The 15,852-nt window shown below is 46.5% G+C and overlaps 1 protein-coding gene across 1 annotated transcript in view; it reads left to right on the forward strand.

Moving 5' to 3' along the window:
- TRMT61B (tRNA methyltransferase 61B) overlaps positions 1 to 15,852 on the forward strand; it is a 356,558-nt gene that overhangs the window by 237,653 nt on the left and 103,053 nt on the right. The gene's annotated exons all lie outside the window — the stretch shown is intronic.

The raw sequence follows: 15,852 nt of genomic DNA on the forward strand, positions 1-15,852 counted from the left end.
ATCAACTTGATTTGTCTAGAAATTATCTCATGGATAATCCTGGTAAGGCAAAGATAATGCTATGTCATAGGTATTGGTCCCTAACCCTTGAGGAAATCCACAGTTACGGCTCATTAAAACATCTTAATCTTGACCACAAAGACACTTTTTAGCAAGATATAAAATGGTTGTTGAGCAGGCTTTGTGCAGGTTTTGTAACAATCACAGTGAGTTAGGGATGCTGCAACATTTATTGAATTACAGTCCAGCCTTGATAGCGGAATGTATTCTATTTTTTTCAAAACATTGTAACACGATACCTTTTATTGATTGTGAATCTTTGATTTAATGATCTCTGGGTCCACTACTTCCATTATTTTGGAGTTGGTGGGTTTTATGAAATGTTTGAATTTAGATGAATTTTAGTGGTTATGGAATGACTTGATGAAGGTTAATTTTGTAGTATATGAAATGTATTACGGAAAGGATGGATAATCCTTTTTTATGGATGTATTATGGATTATTTTATTATTGTTACTTTTATGAAATTAATGTACTTTTTTCTTTCTCTTGTTTTCTTTTTTAACAATGAAAAAAAAGATATTCTTTCACCCACAGGTTATAAATAATAGCATTTGATTCAAAGGAGTACAAACATTCAGACCCCAGGGATGAGGATTTGGACTAGACAGTCCAGGCCAACTCCTCTGACCGCACACTCAAAATGCCCTTTAGCACTCAAAAGCTGCTGATTTCCCCAAGAAAGAGCATTCCCTATAAAGCTTTTCCTGGCCTGGGAAGGCAGGAGGAAGGCCAACGAACAATATGGGCAAAGAACCAGCAAAAAGCCTTGTTGCACAGCTATTTTAGGGTGCTAGCCGCCAATAGTAGCCATATGTGGTAAATGCAAAATTGCATGAGTAAAATGTTTCAGAAACTGTAAAAATATCATTGCTGTCACCAGCACACCATCATATAAAAAAAATAAGTATACAAAGTTACCTGACTGCACTTCACTGATAATGTGTGCAATGGTTACAATGCAGGAAATGCATAAAGAAAGACAGTCTCTCAGTACTGAGTCTTGGGGACTAATCACTTTCCCATAAGAATGAGCAAACGAGGCAAGGGAAGTAAAGCAGAAAGCTTGCTTTAGATACCTGCAAAAAGTCAGGTCAGGAGTCCAAACAATTCAGAAAGAACGGGTGTCCCATTGAAGTCTATGGGAGGAAAGCAGCAAAAAGAAAATCGTTCCCAACAACGGGTAACCCAAAAATGTCCAGCATTGCACAAAGCTCTAATTCATTTCCCAAACGTTGTCTGCTCTTGTGGGTTGAGACTGTTCCTTAGAGACCCTCTTCTCCCCATCACACATAGCAGGGAAAGTAAGTTCTCTGACAGTGAAATTGCTATTGACCGTTGGCTTTCGTAATTGCTACGATGGCCTTCCAGGATGCGATGAGAACAACATGATACCTTCCCAATGCAATGGTAACATTGGTGACCCATCAATCTTACAGTGCAACACTACTTCAAGTCCTTTAATGGCTTTTTTCCAAAATAATTCAGTGTGTCTGCAGCCCCAGAAAAAGTGCCTTAGCCTTCCCAACTCTCCACAGGCTGTCCAACATTCTAAGGCGGGTGTATGGTCCATTGCCTACAACCTAGCGGGTGGTGGTGTTGGGGAACAATTTCATCAGTGTGTAATTTTCCCTCCATTTGTGGACCCCCCTGCCCCAAACTTTTAGCTTTTGTTTGGCTTTCCTATCCTGACTTTTGCCAGTGGAGCCCAGCCTTCAGCTGCACTCCCCTGGCTTTTGCTCACTTGTTATGGGGAAACTGACACGTCCTTCAGACTGTAGGTACTGGGAAACTGTTTCCATTAGTCTTTGACTATGTTGCCATTTTTTGGTAACTTTTTAACAGTTCACAATGCACCTTCCAGTACCGTGCGCTGGGGTCCTTTTTGTTTTATGGCCCTAGACACCCTCAAAGGATTTTTTGGTGAATGTGGGACAAACTGGTGGCAGCAGTTACTTTGTATACGTGTTTTACTTCTTTTTATGGAATCCTACCACGTTTACCGCATTTGCTTCAAGACTGTGGCCAGGTCTAAAAATGGCCGAGCCAAAAAGGCCATTTTGTCTCTTACCTTCACCCCAGTTCGAGTAACTAGGTTTTCCTTATTTGGGCATGCAGCCTCCCACGAAAACCACTCTCTCTTGCAGGCTTCAGCATGTCACGTGTGTGCTGTGAGAAACCTTAAGGTGTCTCGCAAGCTAGTTCCTGGGTGTCTGTCATCCAGGTGGCCAGGATACGGCCATCACTATTGGATCCAATTCCGGGGGATGGACTGCTGATGGAGGATCACCTGGATGAGGGTTCCTCGGGGAGTGGGAGTCGGACACTGACGGGGGAGACGCGGTATCCCCCTTCCTTTTACACCTTTTTCCCCATCCTCTCATGGAGCACATTCTAAACCACTGCCACCTTCCCTCCCAACCCCCTTTCTAACTCTAACACTTTCACACAACATAAAGGACAACTGACTAACACCAAAGCCGTTTACCTGACGTCCCACTACAAGGGTCAGGCAAAGTCAGGCAATTGATCAGAATCACACACACACACACCTGACGGCCCTTTAAAAGGTGGAGCCAGAGAGCACAGTACGGACAAGGCGAGCATGGCAGACAGTACAACGAGACGGCTATCAAGGAGAAAGGTGGCAGGAATCTAGAGGGTGGCGAGGAGAGGTGTGATCTTGCCCTTTTTGTCCCAGATCCACAGAACCTTTGTGGAAGAGAGCCTAAGACCGCAAACAATAGCACAAGTGTCCTTCAGTAGATGTCAACGGTACACGGGGCAAGCCTATGGCGATGGGCAGCAGAAAGGTAAGCTCCTTCGCCCGTGGTACTGGACTTGAAGCCAAGCGGTTCATCACAACCGGTGAGTCGAAGGGAGAGCCGATAAGAACCGGGCTGTGATGAGTGAGAATCGCGAAGTGGCAAGTTTAAAACCAAAGCTAATGAACTTTGAAAGAACTGTTAAAAGGGTGAAGGGGAGTCCAGCTGCAGAGGGAAAGACTCTGGTTGAGCCCCATATAAGAGAAACTACAAGTACCAGAAGGCCGTAGGAGGGCATGCGAAATAGGTCAAAGTGGTTGTACACAGGGTCGAGCAAAATCCCTGTACAATCGAAAGACTTTGGTCTGCAAGCAGTATTAGAGAAAGGGAAGTGAATTCCACAGTGAAAGTGAACATTGAGAAACCAAGGGAAAATAAATCCCGCAAGAAGGTTCTGAGCCCGACCCAGGGAGATCCAGGGGTGAAGCTGTCACCCACATTTGATTGATAAAGGAACTGTGAGATATTTTGGAATAAGATTCAGAAGGGTCAGCACCCAGAACATGGGACCCAGGGGTTCACCCATTACCCAGCAAACATTGGAAAAGAAATTTAAAGGAACCTTTGTTTTGTTGTTTGAACACGTCCGGTCATCAAAGGAAAGAGACTTTCAAGTGAAACAAGACTGTTAACCAAAAGCTCGAGGCTTAAAAGCTGAAGTATTATCTTGTGCTAGAAGAGCCCGAGAGTATGTCCTAAGAGCTGCCATTGGAACTATCGTCTCGTGCTGGAGAAGCCCAAGACTGTACTGTGCTTCAAGCTCCCATTTTACCCTGTGTCCAAAACACAGGGAAGGGAAACCCAGGCTACTGCATCCTGACCTATTTGAGAACACTACTTTCTTTACTTGAGAACTATCCTACACCCTTTTTTGTATTAGATCTGAGGTTTGGTGATATGTTTCTTAGTATAGGCCCTTTTATTTTGACTCAACGCCACTAGGACTGCGTTATATTTATTTGATGGTTGACGCTTACTCCCATCTTAGGTTCCGATGTAGATCGGGCGTTTTTCCAACCTGCATACAGCATTTCATTGTTCAATGAACACCCTTGAACTTTGATCACTTATGTCTGTCTTACTTGTTGTCACCATCCTCGCAGTGCCTAGGACGCGGGTTCGGACTGTCTGTTCCCAATCCACACTGCCGGTGCAAGGATGTCTGGAGTGCCTGAATGACTGGATCCACCGTGAACCATGATTGGTTCACGACTGGGATGCCTGCATGAGAGCAAATCTTTAGAAGTCCTAAATTTGGCGCAAAGCTAATCTTGGATTAGAGAAGGGGCTCTTCATCCATTCCAGGTTGGTCACCTGAGTTCTCTCTGAACTACAGAAGGAGCCAAGTATCCTGCAATGAAGAAACCGACTATGGAACCGCCGAAGTGCTGAAGAAGGTTTGGCACATTCCCCCCGCTGTACCATCAGATCCCAGTTTTCTTCATCGATCAAGAAGGCTTGCCAAGGCACTTCGCTCCTTTGGAGTAGTGGGAACTACTCTCGGTGCTCCCTGCTTACCCACTGAACGAGCCCCTTCTGAAGTGTTCCTGGGCCATCCATTGAACTGTCCAGCTCTACCTCTGGGGTATCCCGCAGAATCGCCACTGTGTCGAGTTGAAACCCGAGACTTGGGACATCGCTTACTTGTAGTCCTGTGCACTCTCCCGCAGGCCTAGCTCCTCTAGGTCCCAAATAAGTAGAGTGCATAACGCTGCCCATATCTGTAATTCCTGCATCACTACCTGTTGGTAACTGTTGCTATAGGTGCCTTGCTGTTCTACCCTCCTGTGCCCTGAAGCCTACTGCACCAGAATTTTCTTCATACCTCCTTCAGAAGCAGAGAAAAGGCAACTATCCCGCCACAGACAATCATTCTATCCTGCAGCCAGCCGCTGAGAGCCAGAGTGTCACAAAACTGCAGGACTTGAACCTACTAGCGACTGCGACTAAGCTGGCAGAGTTTGGTCCGGATTGTGCCGAGGGTCACTTACCGGTGGCTCTCTGGCACAACTGATCTCTTTTGCGCATGAAAATCCCTTAAAAGGTATTTGATCATGGCTGGGTTAGCCTGCACTCCCTAGCTATTCACACCTTTTGAAAACTGCATTGCCACGGCCCATTTGATATGTGGGGGGGACTTTAACACCATTCTTGACGTGAATATCGACCGTACTTCGACACAAGTGACGGCGCTAACCAAAGCAGCATAGACAATTATCACTCACATGGCAGATTTGAAACTGAAGGATGCATGGAGGACGCTACACCCCTCTGTGAGAGGATACACATATTACTCGACAGTACACGACATGCACTCCAGGACAGATGTTTGGTTAGTGGATAACACAGTATTATCATGGGTCACAGACACTCGGATACTCCCCAGGACATACTCAGATCATTCCTCCATACTGATGGCATTGCGAATACCCGGCGCCGCGGTGAGCAGGCCACCATGGAGATTCAAACCGGCTGCGCTACGAGATCTGGCCTATAGAAACGCAATGGACCAGCACATACAAGAATACTTTGATCTCAATGAGAACTCAGTGTCCTCTCTCGCGATATTGTGGCAAGCATTTAAGGTGTATATAAGGGGCGCATCCATATCAAAAGAAAGTGGCATCCTCAAAGACCTTAGGAATAGATTGCAATGACTAGAAGCGCAAATAGCATCAATACAAGCCCAATATGTGCTCACTCCAACACCACAACTCACTTTAGATATAAAGAACAAGCTAGACGAATATACGGAGACAGCGGACCAAGAGATCCGCTACTTTGACAAACCGGTGGCTGCACGCCGCTACGGAGAAAGCGAACGCCCGGGGAGGTTGTTAGCCAGAGCAGTGAGGGGAGAAAGGGGATCAACAGATATCCCATGTATACAAACAGCGGATGGCTTGGTCACCACCGATCAGGGTAAGATACGTGACACATTCCACGCATTCTATGAAGAACTTTACTCACCTCAATCCGACGCTACGGACGAGGAGATTGAACATTATCTCTCCCAAATCCCAACAACATTACTGGCGGAGGATACCAGGGAGTTGTTGGAGACTCCGATAACTGAGGCGGAAGTTGTGGAGGCAATTGAGGCACTCCCCAACGGGAAGGCCCTGGCACTGATGGCCTTAGTGCAGAGTTCTACAAGGAGTTTAAACATCTGTTAGTACCCAGACTACTGGCGGTGTGGACCGAAGCCCTAGATAGGGGAGAGCTCCCTGAGACCACAAGAGAGCGGTAATAACGCTACTGCTCAAATCAGGGAAGCCTCCGGATGACTGCTGGTCTTGTAGACCTCTATCATTAATTAATATGGATGCAAAGGTCTTGGCAAAGATACTTGCCACTAGGTTAACACCTTTGATGCCATATATGGTCCACGAGGATCAGGCAGGGTTCATTCTTGGCAGGTCCACGGCCACTAACATCAGAAGATGCCATGAGATCCTGACTACAACACCCTCCGATAAGCAGGCCATAGCCGTGTCACTAGATATGCGTAAAGCATTTGATACGGTATCCTGGCCCTTCCTGTTCAGGGTCTTGCGAAATTATGGGTTTGGTCCAAACTTCCTGAAATGGATACAATTACTATACACAGGCCCCCAGGCCAGAATTAGAGTTAATGGCACCCTAACAGAAAAGCTCGAACTACGAGGGGGGCACTAGACAGGGTTGCCCATTGTCACCATTACTGTTCGCCCTAATAATAGAACCACTGGCGGACATATTGAGGACTCGTTACAGCGCATACGGGCTAAGGATAGGGAGTAAACTGCACATTATAAATCTATACGCAGACAACATTTTGCTGTACCTAAAAGACCCAGACAGAACATTGGGGAGGGTCCTGGCAGAAGTAGAACGGTTTGGTAGATTCTCGGGCCTATGACTTAACCCCAACAAATCAGAAGTGTTCCCCATTACTGAAAACACGAGTAAACCCCATGACCTGCATGGTCTACTGTGGTGCCCGACACATATTCTGTATCTGGGAGCGTGTATTGCTAGGACGGCTCAATTATCGCGAGCACTAAACTATAACCTGCTGGCAGAGGCTCCATGTATGAAGTTAAAGCGTTGGAGTGCTCTCCCCATCTCCATGATGGGTAGGATCGCTTTAGTAGAAATGATAATTCTCCCAAAGCTTTATCTATTTAGTATGGTACCGGTCTGGCAGGAGCGGGCCTTATTTACCAAGATGTCTAGTGCATGTGTCATTTGTATGGGGGGGGGGGGGTCACCCTAGGGTGAGCTGGAGGGTACTAACTGATGTCTACCCAAAGGGTGGTTTGATGGCACCGGACCTCGAACTATACTACTTGGCTGCACAGGCACAACATGCCGCCCAGTGGGCTACAATATTTCTTAACCCAGCGGGCCCTGTACCGAGCCAGCCCGAAAAAGAGGCTGTGTTGGCGCTCCACCAATTTACGAGGCCAACTCCCAAGCATTACAACGCTATGAAACCATCAAAGGTGGTGACTACGGCATGGGCCAAAATAGTTGAGATATTTGACACGGATAAGATATACCACCCGAGTATGCCGCTCTGGGGCGACCCCCAAGCACCCTTCATTATAGAGGGGGGAAGTAGCCTGCCATTGGTCCTCCAGGGGCATATCACAATGGGGTCAACTGTTAACGGATGGGCACTTTATTCAGTGGGATGATATCAAGGACGTAGTGGGGAATACGCACGGGAGCAGACAACAATATTCCCGTATACAAGCAGTCATACAAAGTATATGTCCGACCTTTCCTAATGAACCACTGCAGAACATGGGATTGGGATATATGTTCACGGGGGGATCTCAAAAGATAACGGCGTCAGCAATGTATAAGATTATACTCCAAACACGCCCGATAGAGCAACGCACAACTAAGACCAAGTGGGAACAAGACCTGGGAGAGCAAATTGAAGACGATGAATGGTCCCGACACTGTGCACTCACCAAACAGATTTCATGTAATTCTAGATACAGGCTAATTCACTATAAGATAATACAAAGAACACACTACACTCCTATGAAGCTCAAACGCATATATCCGACCATGACCGGGAACTGCCCGAGATGCAATGCTGAAAATGCAAACAGTTACCATATGTTATGGGCGTGTGAAAAACTGAGGGGATATTGGGAGGAGGTGTGTCTGGCACTAGATGGGATGGCGGATCAACCAGTGGAATGGACCCCACGGATGTGCCTTTTGGGAGTAGTCGAGAAAATGAACCCGATATGGTGGAAACTGTTGAACTTAAGTCTGCTCCTAGCCAAAAGGGTGATTCTGCTCAAATGGAAAAGTGCAAATCTCCCAACCAAGGCGGACTGGGACAGAGACATGGTATGGGCAAACGATATGGAGGAACTATACATAGACTCAGTATTGCCTGTTTCCTGGCCAAAGAATATATGGGAAAGATACAAACTGTACCTACTTGAAAAGACCAAGCAAGAACACTCTGACTCTGAAAAGTAATTGAAATTGTATAATGCATGAACATATCAGTACTACAGCTAAGTGTTTGTATTAACTGTGTGCAACAAAAATAAAGATGTAAAAAAAAAAAGAAACTGCATTGCCGCCAAGGGCAGGTCCTACTCAAATATTGGGAAGCAATTCGTCATCGCCTCAAGCCCCTTCCTGACTTTCTACAGCTCTCCTAAAATGACCCACTTTTTGTTCTGCCTACACCACTTCTTAAAGCTGGACTCGAAAGTTAGGGAACGACTCTGAAGAATTGTCTAACGCTCCTAGTGTGTTAACTCACCCTTATCTTTAAAGGTTGTGGCTGTGTTCTCATAGTCGCATTAGGAAACATATTGTATATATGCTGTATAGTAGAGTTTTTTTATGTAGTAACTGTTTTCATATAACTAAAGTTTACTTGTGTCTGTCGGTCCGGCCTACAGTAAATGTATAGATCATTTTCATATACACTTGTTTAAGAGTAATTTGTGATTCGTTACTGTGTGTGCTTATTGTGGGCTTCCGATCACCCCATCTGAGACTTAGTCTTGACTGCCTGCCAAGCTACCTAGATTGGTCTGGCTTGTCCAGAAGGTTCCCCTGTTTCACTAAACCGAAGGTGGCCTCCTAAATGTATGCCCTCCAGGTCCGAGTTTAGAAATCCATCTTAACAAGTGATATAAGGGCTTTGTTTGAATTTGGATTTCCTGTTTTATAAGATTCTAGGGAACATCCCCAGTGAAGTCCATGAAGTCTGAAGTTTCCATTGTAATGCTCAGTCATTTGTCCATTATTTATCTAATGCATGATTCCTGTTCATATCATCCTTTGAGAGATAAGTACAGGAGTTTTACTTAATGGAATTCTGGTTCGCCATTAAGAACCCATTCTGAAGTGGAGGGTCTAATTTTTGGTGGGTTCCTGAATAGCCCCTATAATCATCATGCTACATAATTGTGTCCCATCTTGTATGTCTGTTTTTATTAACTAGTTGGCAATAAGGAACTTTTCATTCTCCCAATGTTTTGCCAGCATTTTAGAGCAAATTTAGTTGTATGATGTTATCCGAGTGAAAGAGGAATAATTTGGTGATCGGGGCACTCGCCACTTTCAGTCCCATTAATCTCCATGTTGCTCTATGTTCTGGATTCATCCATCTTCCAAAATAACATATTTATGCAGTAATTTCATATCCCCGCTATTCTGGCATGGCTAGTCCACCCTCCAGTTTAAAAGCCTTATTCAAATGAACTAAACTGGTCTTTTTATGTCGCCAAATGGTTTTCATTAGTGCTGTATTCGCCTCACCTCTGCAGGTGGTTTCATATGGAGCATCTAAACCAGATGTATTACTGTTGCCACAATATTCATCTTGTTCCATTCATAGAGCCAGTAATAAATAGTCCAGCCAGTAATAGATAATGATCTTGCAAGAGAAAACATCCTATCCCTGATTGCTTTGCTCATTTACAGTTTATGAACAGAGGGCTTCTTTTTGCAAGGTACTCGTTTTGGCACTGGTCAGAACATACCACTTGGAAATTGCACATGCCATAAATGGTCAGACATATGCCTGCCTTTTACTCAATATTATTGTTTGCTAGAAGTTGAGGGAGGAGTAAAATCTGCAGGACCCCCCTTTTATCTGGCGCCAGGGCCAGAAGAGGTGGGAGTAGGGTTTTGGGCTTTCATGGTGTGAGAAACTTTAAGATGTCTAACCCACTATTCCCCGGGGATCTGTCATCCAGGTGGCCAAGACAATGCCATCGCTTTTGGATCCAGTTCCTGGGGATGGACCAGTACGGGGGTGGGGGGGGAAATCACCTGGATGAGGGGTCTTCGGTGGGGGTGGGACACTGGATGGCGAGCCGCGGTATCTGCTTCCCTGTAAACCCTTTACCCCATCCTACCAGGTCAGATACTTAGGAACTCACCCCACCTTTCACACCACGAGCGCTTTCTCACGAACAGCTTGCTATGAGAGAAAACGGACTAACACCCAAGCCGTATGCCCGACATATCCCAATACAATGGTCGGGCAGAGTCGGGCAATTTCTGAACACTATGCCCACCTGACTCCCATTACACTTCCCCACACGGATAAAAGACGGTGCATGAGGGCACACTCTGAGGCAAAACACCTGAGGAAACGGCAGTTCCAAGATGGCAGTTTAACATGAGGAGAAAGACGACAAAACAGGAGGGGATCACAAGGAAGGAAGTTTGTTTGGTTTGTTTGTTTGTTTGTTTATTTTATTTGTATGGCGCTCCAAACCCAGAGGTAGAAGGGCGCTTAAGAATTTGGTTACAGCGTTAAGTAATATCTTAGTGTTGCATACTTCGTACAAGTTTATAATATATACATATATATACAGTGATCAGTAAACAAGAACAAATGCAGTACGTACAATATACAGTTTTCAATATAAATACAGTGACTAAGCCAGTTACCGCACGGGTCTGATGTTAATGGCGTTATTCTTTGTTTAGAAGCCAGCTGATGACCTGCTTCCTAAAGATCTGGAAGGATTTGACAGTTTTGATTTTGAGCGGTAGGGAGTTCCAGAGTTGGGGGGCAAGCACTGTGAAGCTTACCCCTCCAGCTCTTTTTAGGTGGAACCTGGGCACTGATAAGCAAAGAGTGTTGGAGGATCTGGTGGCAGGTTTCAGGGTGAATTTATTAGCTAGATATGGTGGTGCTAGGTGATTGAGGGATTTGTACGTGAGGCAGATGGTTTTTAGATCAATTTTTTGGCGTATGGATAGCCATTTGCAGGCTTTCCTAGTAGCAGAGATATGCTCTTGTCTGGGAATGTTGAGGGCTGCGCGCAAGGCGTTGTTTTGTATTACCTGCAGCTTGTTGAGTACGGATTGATTAGCACCAAGGTACAGGCTGTTACAGTAATCGAGTTTGGATTGTATTAGGGCCCTGGCAAGGGTGAGGCAGCTGTTGGGTGATAGGAAAGGTCTGCTGGCCCTTATGAGCTTGCCGGTATAGGCAGCGGCTGAGGCGGTCATATTGGTGTGTTTGCTAAGGTTGGTGTTGGCATCTAGATAGAAACCAAGGGTTTTTAGGCTTTTGGCTATGGGGATGGCATGGCCATCGATGGTGATGTTATAGCTAGGGTCGAGTTTAGTTAGTGTTGGGGGAGCCGACGATTAGGAGCTCTGTCTTCTCATCATTCAGGCAGAGGCCATGGGAGGCCATCCATGCCTGAATGATGGAGAATATTTTGTTGATCCGGGCGGTGTCTTCTTGGTAAATACCAGAGATGGTGAGGAGTATCTCGGTGTCATCTGCGTAGTTTGTGTAGGTGACACCCAGACGGTCCAGTTGGTCAAATAGAGGCTTATAAATATGTTGTACAAAGTGGGGGATACACAGGATCCTTGTGGGACCCCGCATGTGATGGGGATGGGGTCTGCTGCAGCTATAGTGGAAAAGACTTGCATGGTTCTGTTAGCCAGGAAGGATTGTATCCATGTGATGGCAGGGGAGAAGTGGGCTGCGGTGGCAAGGTCAAAGGCCGCTGAGAGGTCTAGTAGGAGTAGGATTGCGGCATTGCCTTTGTCTTTAATTTCATCAATCTGGCTTTTGAGATCAACAAGGGCGGTTTCAGTTCCGTGTTGAGGTCTGAAGCCAGATTGACGTATTCCTAGCAGTTGGTTGGATTCCAGGTATTCCTGAATTTGGATGTAGGCAACTCTGTCCAGGATTTTCAGTAGGAAGGGGACTGTGGCGATGGGCCTGTAGTTGGTGGGTATGGCCGGGTTGAGGGATTGTTTTTTCAGGAGTGGGAGAACCCATGATTGTTTTAAGTTGCTGGGGATAGTTATTGGTGAAGGATAGGTTGATGAGTTTGGTAATGAAGGGGGAGAGCTCTCTGGCTGCATCTTTTATGATCTGTGCCGGGCAGCTGTCTTCTTTACAGTTAGAGGGTTTTAGGGAGGTGATGATTTTTTGAACTTCCGGGATGGTGACTTTCTTAAACGAGAAGCCTGCGCTAGTGTTAGGTGTGGGTAGGCTAAGGTTGGCGACCTTATTGTTGAAGGGTTTTTTGCTGTTTGTCTTCAATTTTAGTTTGGAGTCCTAAAATTTTATTGTTGAGGGCGTTCTGGATGTTGGTGCACCAGGATTTGTCTTTCAGGCAGGTTTCTGGAGGTGAAATAGGGTTTTCTAGTTCCTTCAGAATTTTAAATAGTACTTTAGTGGATGATCCTGCCTGAGTGATCCTGGTGTTGTAAGCATCTTTTTTGGTCTGGATTATCTCGCTTTTGTAAAGTGAGGATAAGTTAGTGAGGTTGGATTTGTTTTCCGCGGTGGGGTTAGTCTTCCAGGTGTGATGAGCCTTAGCTTTCTCTTTCCTGAGTATTTTGAGCTCAGGGGTGTACCACGAGTTCAGATGAGCTTTGGGTTTAACTTTGCGTATTTTTAAAGGGGCAACGTTGTCCATTGCTCTAGCCATGGAATTATTGAAGGTGTCAATCAGCAGGTTTAGGTCAGCGTTGGCTGGGAGAGCATTGAGGGTAGGTAAGACCAGTGGTAGTAGGGCTTCAGCAGTAATGTTGCGTTTATTCCTGTGGGACATGCTGGTGCCATGGGGTGCTTATTGGGCAGTGCCTGATTGGTGTTGACCTCAAGAGGGATCATGTGGTGATCGGTCCATGCCAGAGGTTGGGGTCTTTGCAAGTTGTATTGCAATTGTGAGTTGCTACCAAATCAAGGGTTCTGCCTTTTTGGTGGGTAGGAAGTACAACGAGTTGAGCAAGACCATGATCGGTTAGGACATTGGCTAGGGATGCAGCATGTGCATTGTTTGGGTCTTGGTAGCCGAGATTGAAGTCTCCGAGGATCATGAATTGTGCTGATGGTTTGGAATATTTGGTGATGAGGGATGTGATGTCTTCTTCAAAGGTCTCAGGTGGGCCTGGGGGTCTATATATGAGGTGGATGGTGATTGTGGTTGTGGGGGATGTTTGTAGTTTGGCTGTAAGTAACTCACAGGATGTGAGTGCGACTGTGTCGGTTGGTCTAAGGCCTAGGGCGGATTTTGAAATGATCGCTACGCCTCCACCACTGGCGTTTGGTCTGTCCGCTCTGAGGATAGAGTATTTGTCTGGGATGGCTAGCGATAAATGGGGTCCGGATGCCTCATGAAGCCAGGTTTCTGTTAGGGCTAGAAAGTCAAGGTCGTTGGTAAGGATAATGTCTGCAATTTCTGTGGGGTGGGCAGCCAAGGATCTGACGTTGAGTAGGGCGCCTTTTAGTGGGGGAGGTGTGGGCTTGTTCGGGGCAATGTGCTTTGTATTAGTTTTGGTGTAAGGTTTGGAGCTGGGTCTAGAAATTGTGGTGGGGAGCCTGGAGCCTAATCTGTCATTGCGGGCTGTGAGGTTGGGAGTAAGGGATGGGGTGGTTAGGCCGGGCGGCTTAAAGCGGGCGGGAGGTTTGGTGGTCAGGTTAATTTGGTTAGACTTCGCAATGGGGCTGGGGTGGCTGTTGGTAGGTGGGCCACGGATGGCAATGAAGGTGGAGGTGAGAGGGTGGTTAGTGGAGGGGAAGGGGGATGCGGAGGGTAGGAACGGGGTGGGGCATGGGATGGGATGGGGTGGTGTCTGGGACACCCTAGTTTAGCCAGGCCGTCCTGGTGGGCTATGTAGCTATTGTTGCTACAGGGTACGTCGTCCTGTATTAAGCAGAATGGGAACATGATTAGGGCGAGCCAGAAGATCATGGTCTGTAGATAGTGGTGGATTCTAGTGGCGCTGGTGGGGAGCAGGCCAGACTAAGATAGTCAGTGGCTAGTTGGCATACATCAGGGGCACCTAGATGTGACAATTCCTAACATTGACTAAAATGGGGAGGCGCCTAGAATCAGTATAGTACATTAACTGAAATGCAATGGGGCGGCACCTAGAATCAGAATAGTATATTAACTAAAATGCAGTGGGGCAGCACCTAGAATCAGAATAGTACATTAACTGAAATGCAGTGGGGCAGCACCTAGAATTCGAATAGTACATTAACTGAAATGCAATGGGGCAGCACCTAGAATCAGAATAGTACATTAACTAAATGCAATGCGGAAGTAAAGACACTAGGGCTAGAAGCAAAAATGTGTACAGATATGTAGATTCAAATTAAACACACAGGGCGTGTCATCTGTTGCTGGTGGTAGTGCGCTGTAGCTATATATAGTGTTACCTTGGTGTTCGCACGTTCGAGGGCCAGGGGGTCTGGCAGACGGCAGAATGCGGCAAGAACAGGCACAGAACAGGTGCCAGCCTTGTCTCCCGTGGGCCTTGGAGGGGAGTGGGCCGGCTTCGCCAGCCGGCAGCCAATGGGGCAGTAGAAGGGCCTGGCAGCCAATCGGCTGGCTGCTGGTGGCCTGTTGTGGTCGAGTGGACTGCCGAAAATCACAGGGAGGCCATCTTTGAGTGGCAGGATGCCTCGTGGGGTATGATGGCGGCGAGGGGCACTTCAAGGTTTGGCCCGTGCTGTGTGGAAGAGCCTCCACAATTGAAGGAATTTGTTCCTTTTTTTATTAACTGCAAAGTGCTGGCAAATTTTGCATTTTTCAGTGAAAAAGCGCGGGTGCCTGAGCGCTAACCATTATTCAGTGCGCTTCCTGCTGGATACAGGCGTTGGGTCCGTTGGTCCTCTGCTCCTGCAGGGACATGGTCTGGAGCTCCTGCTCCTCCGGAGGGTGGTGGGGGCTGCCCAAAATAACTTACTGTTCCCTTGACCTTTTCAACAAGGAACTGTTGCTTTCACGAAACCTCGAGATACTGTCCTTGACTCCTGCAACAAAGCAGTGCCAGTGAAATCCACACAGCCAGTGAGTTGGGGGGACCAATACCGGTCTGTGTTGAAGCCAAGGTTGAAAGTGGCAACATTGTATGATGAGCGCTGAAGCGAACAGTGTATGAAACGAATGTGATGACCAACGTGAGTAAAATTGAGCAGGTGAGTGATTAAATTTAGAAACTAAGATACAATACCTTTTGATAGTGGTACAGCACAGCGTGCATGCTCATTCAAAGGTCTCTGGGAGGTGGCTAAAGTGAAAGAGTGGAAAAGGATTGTGAATCGAAGTGGTCCTGCAACGTGTCAAGCAAAATCCTGTGCCCAATCGAAAGTCTTCGATGTTGATGCTGCCAAGAAAGTTGATGACAAAGTAGATAAAGTTGGTCCGATCCCGAACGAGGGAGATCAATTGAAAGCTTTTAGTTAAAGCAAGTTTGTGTTGGAGTGAATTAAATTGATCCGAGCCCGGCAGAGGGAGAATGATTGAACATTGTCTTGAAACGGGTCTGAGCCCAGCTGAGGAGGATCCGGGGTGAACCGTGAATCACCCGAGAAATTGGATACATGAAAATCCTACGAGCATTGTGTTAAAGGGTATGTGAGCCCGACTGAGGGGGATCCGAGCTGAATAGTGAATCGCCTGAGAAATTGAGTGTGTGAAATCCTAAGAGGAAAATAACT

Source organism: Ambystoma mexicanum, chromosome 4q (genome assembly GCF_040938575.1).
Source record: "Ambystoma mexicanum isolate Mex_15411 chromosome 4q, UKY_AmexF1_1, whole genome shotgun sequence".
NCBI classification, from domain to species: domain Eukaryota; kingdom Metazoa; phylum Chordata; class Amphibia; order Caudata; family Ambystomatidae; genus Ambystoma; species Ambystoma mexicanum.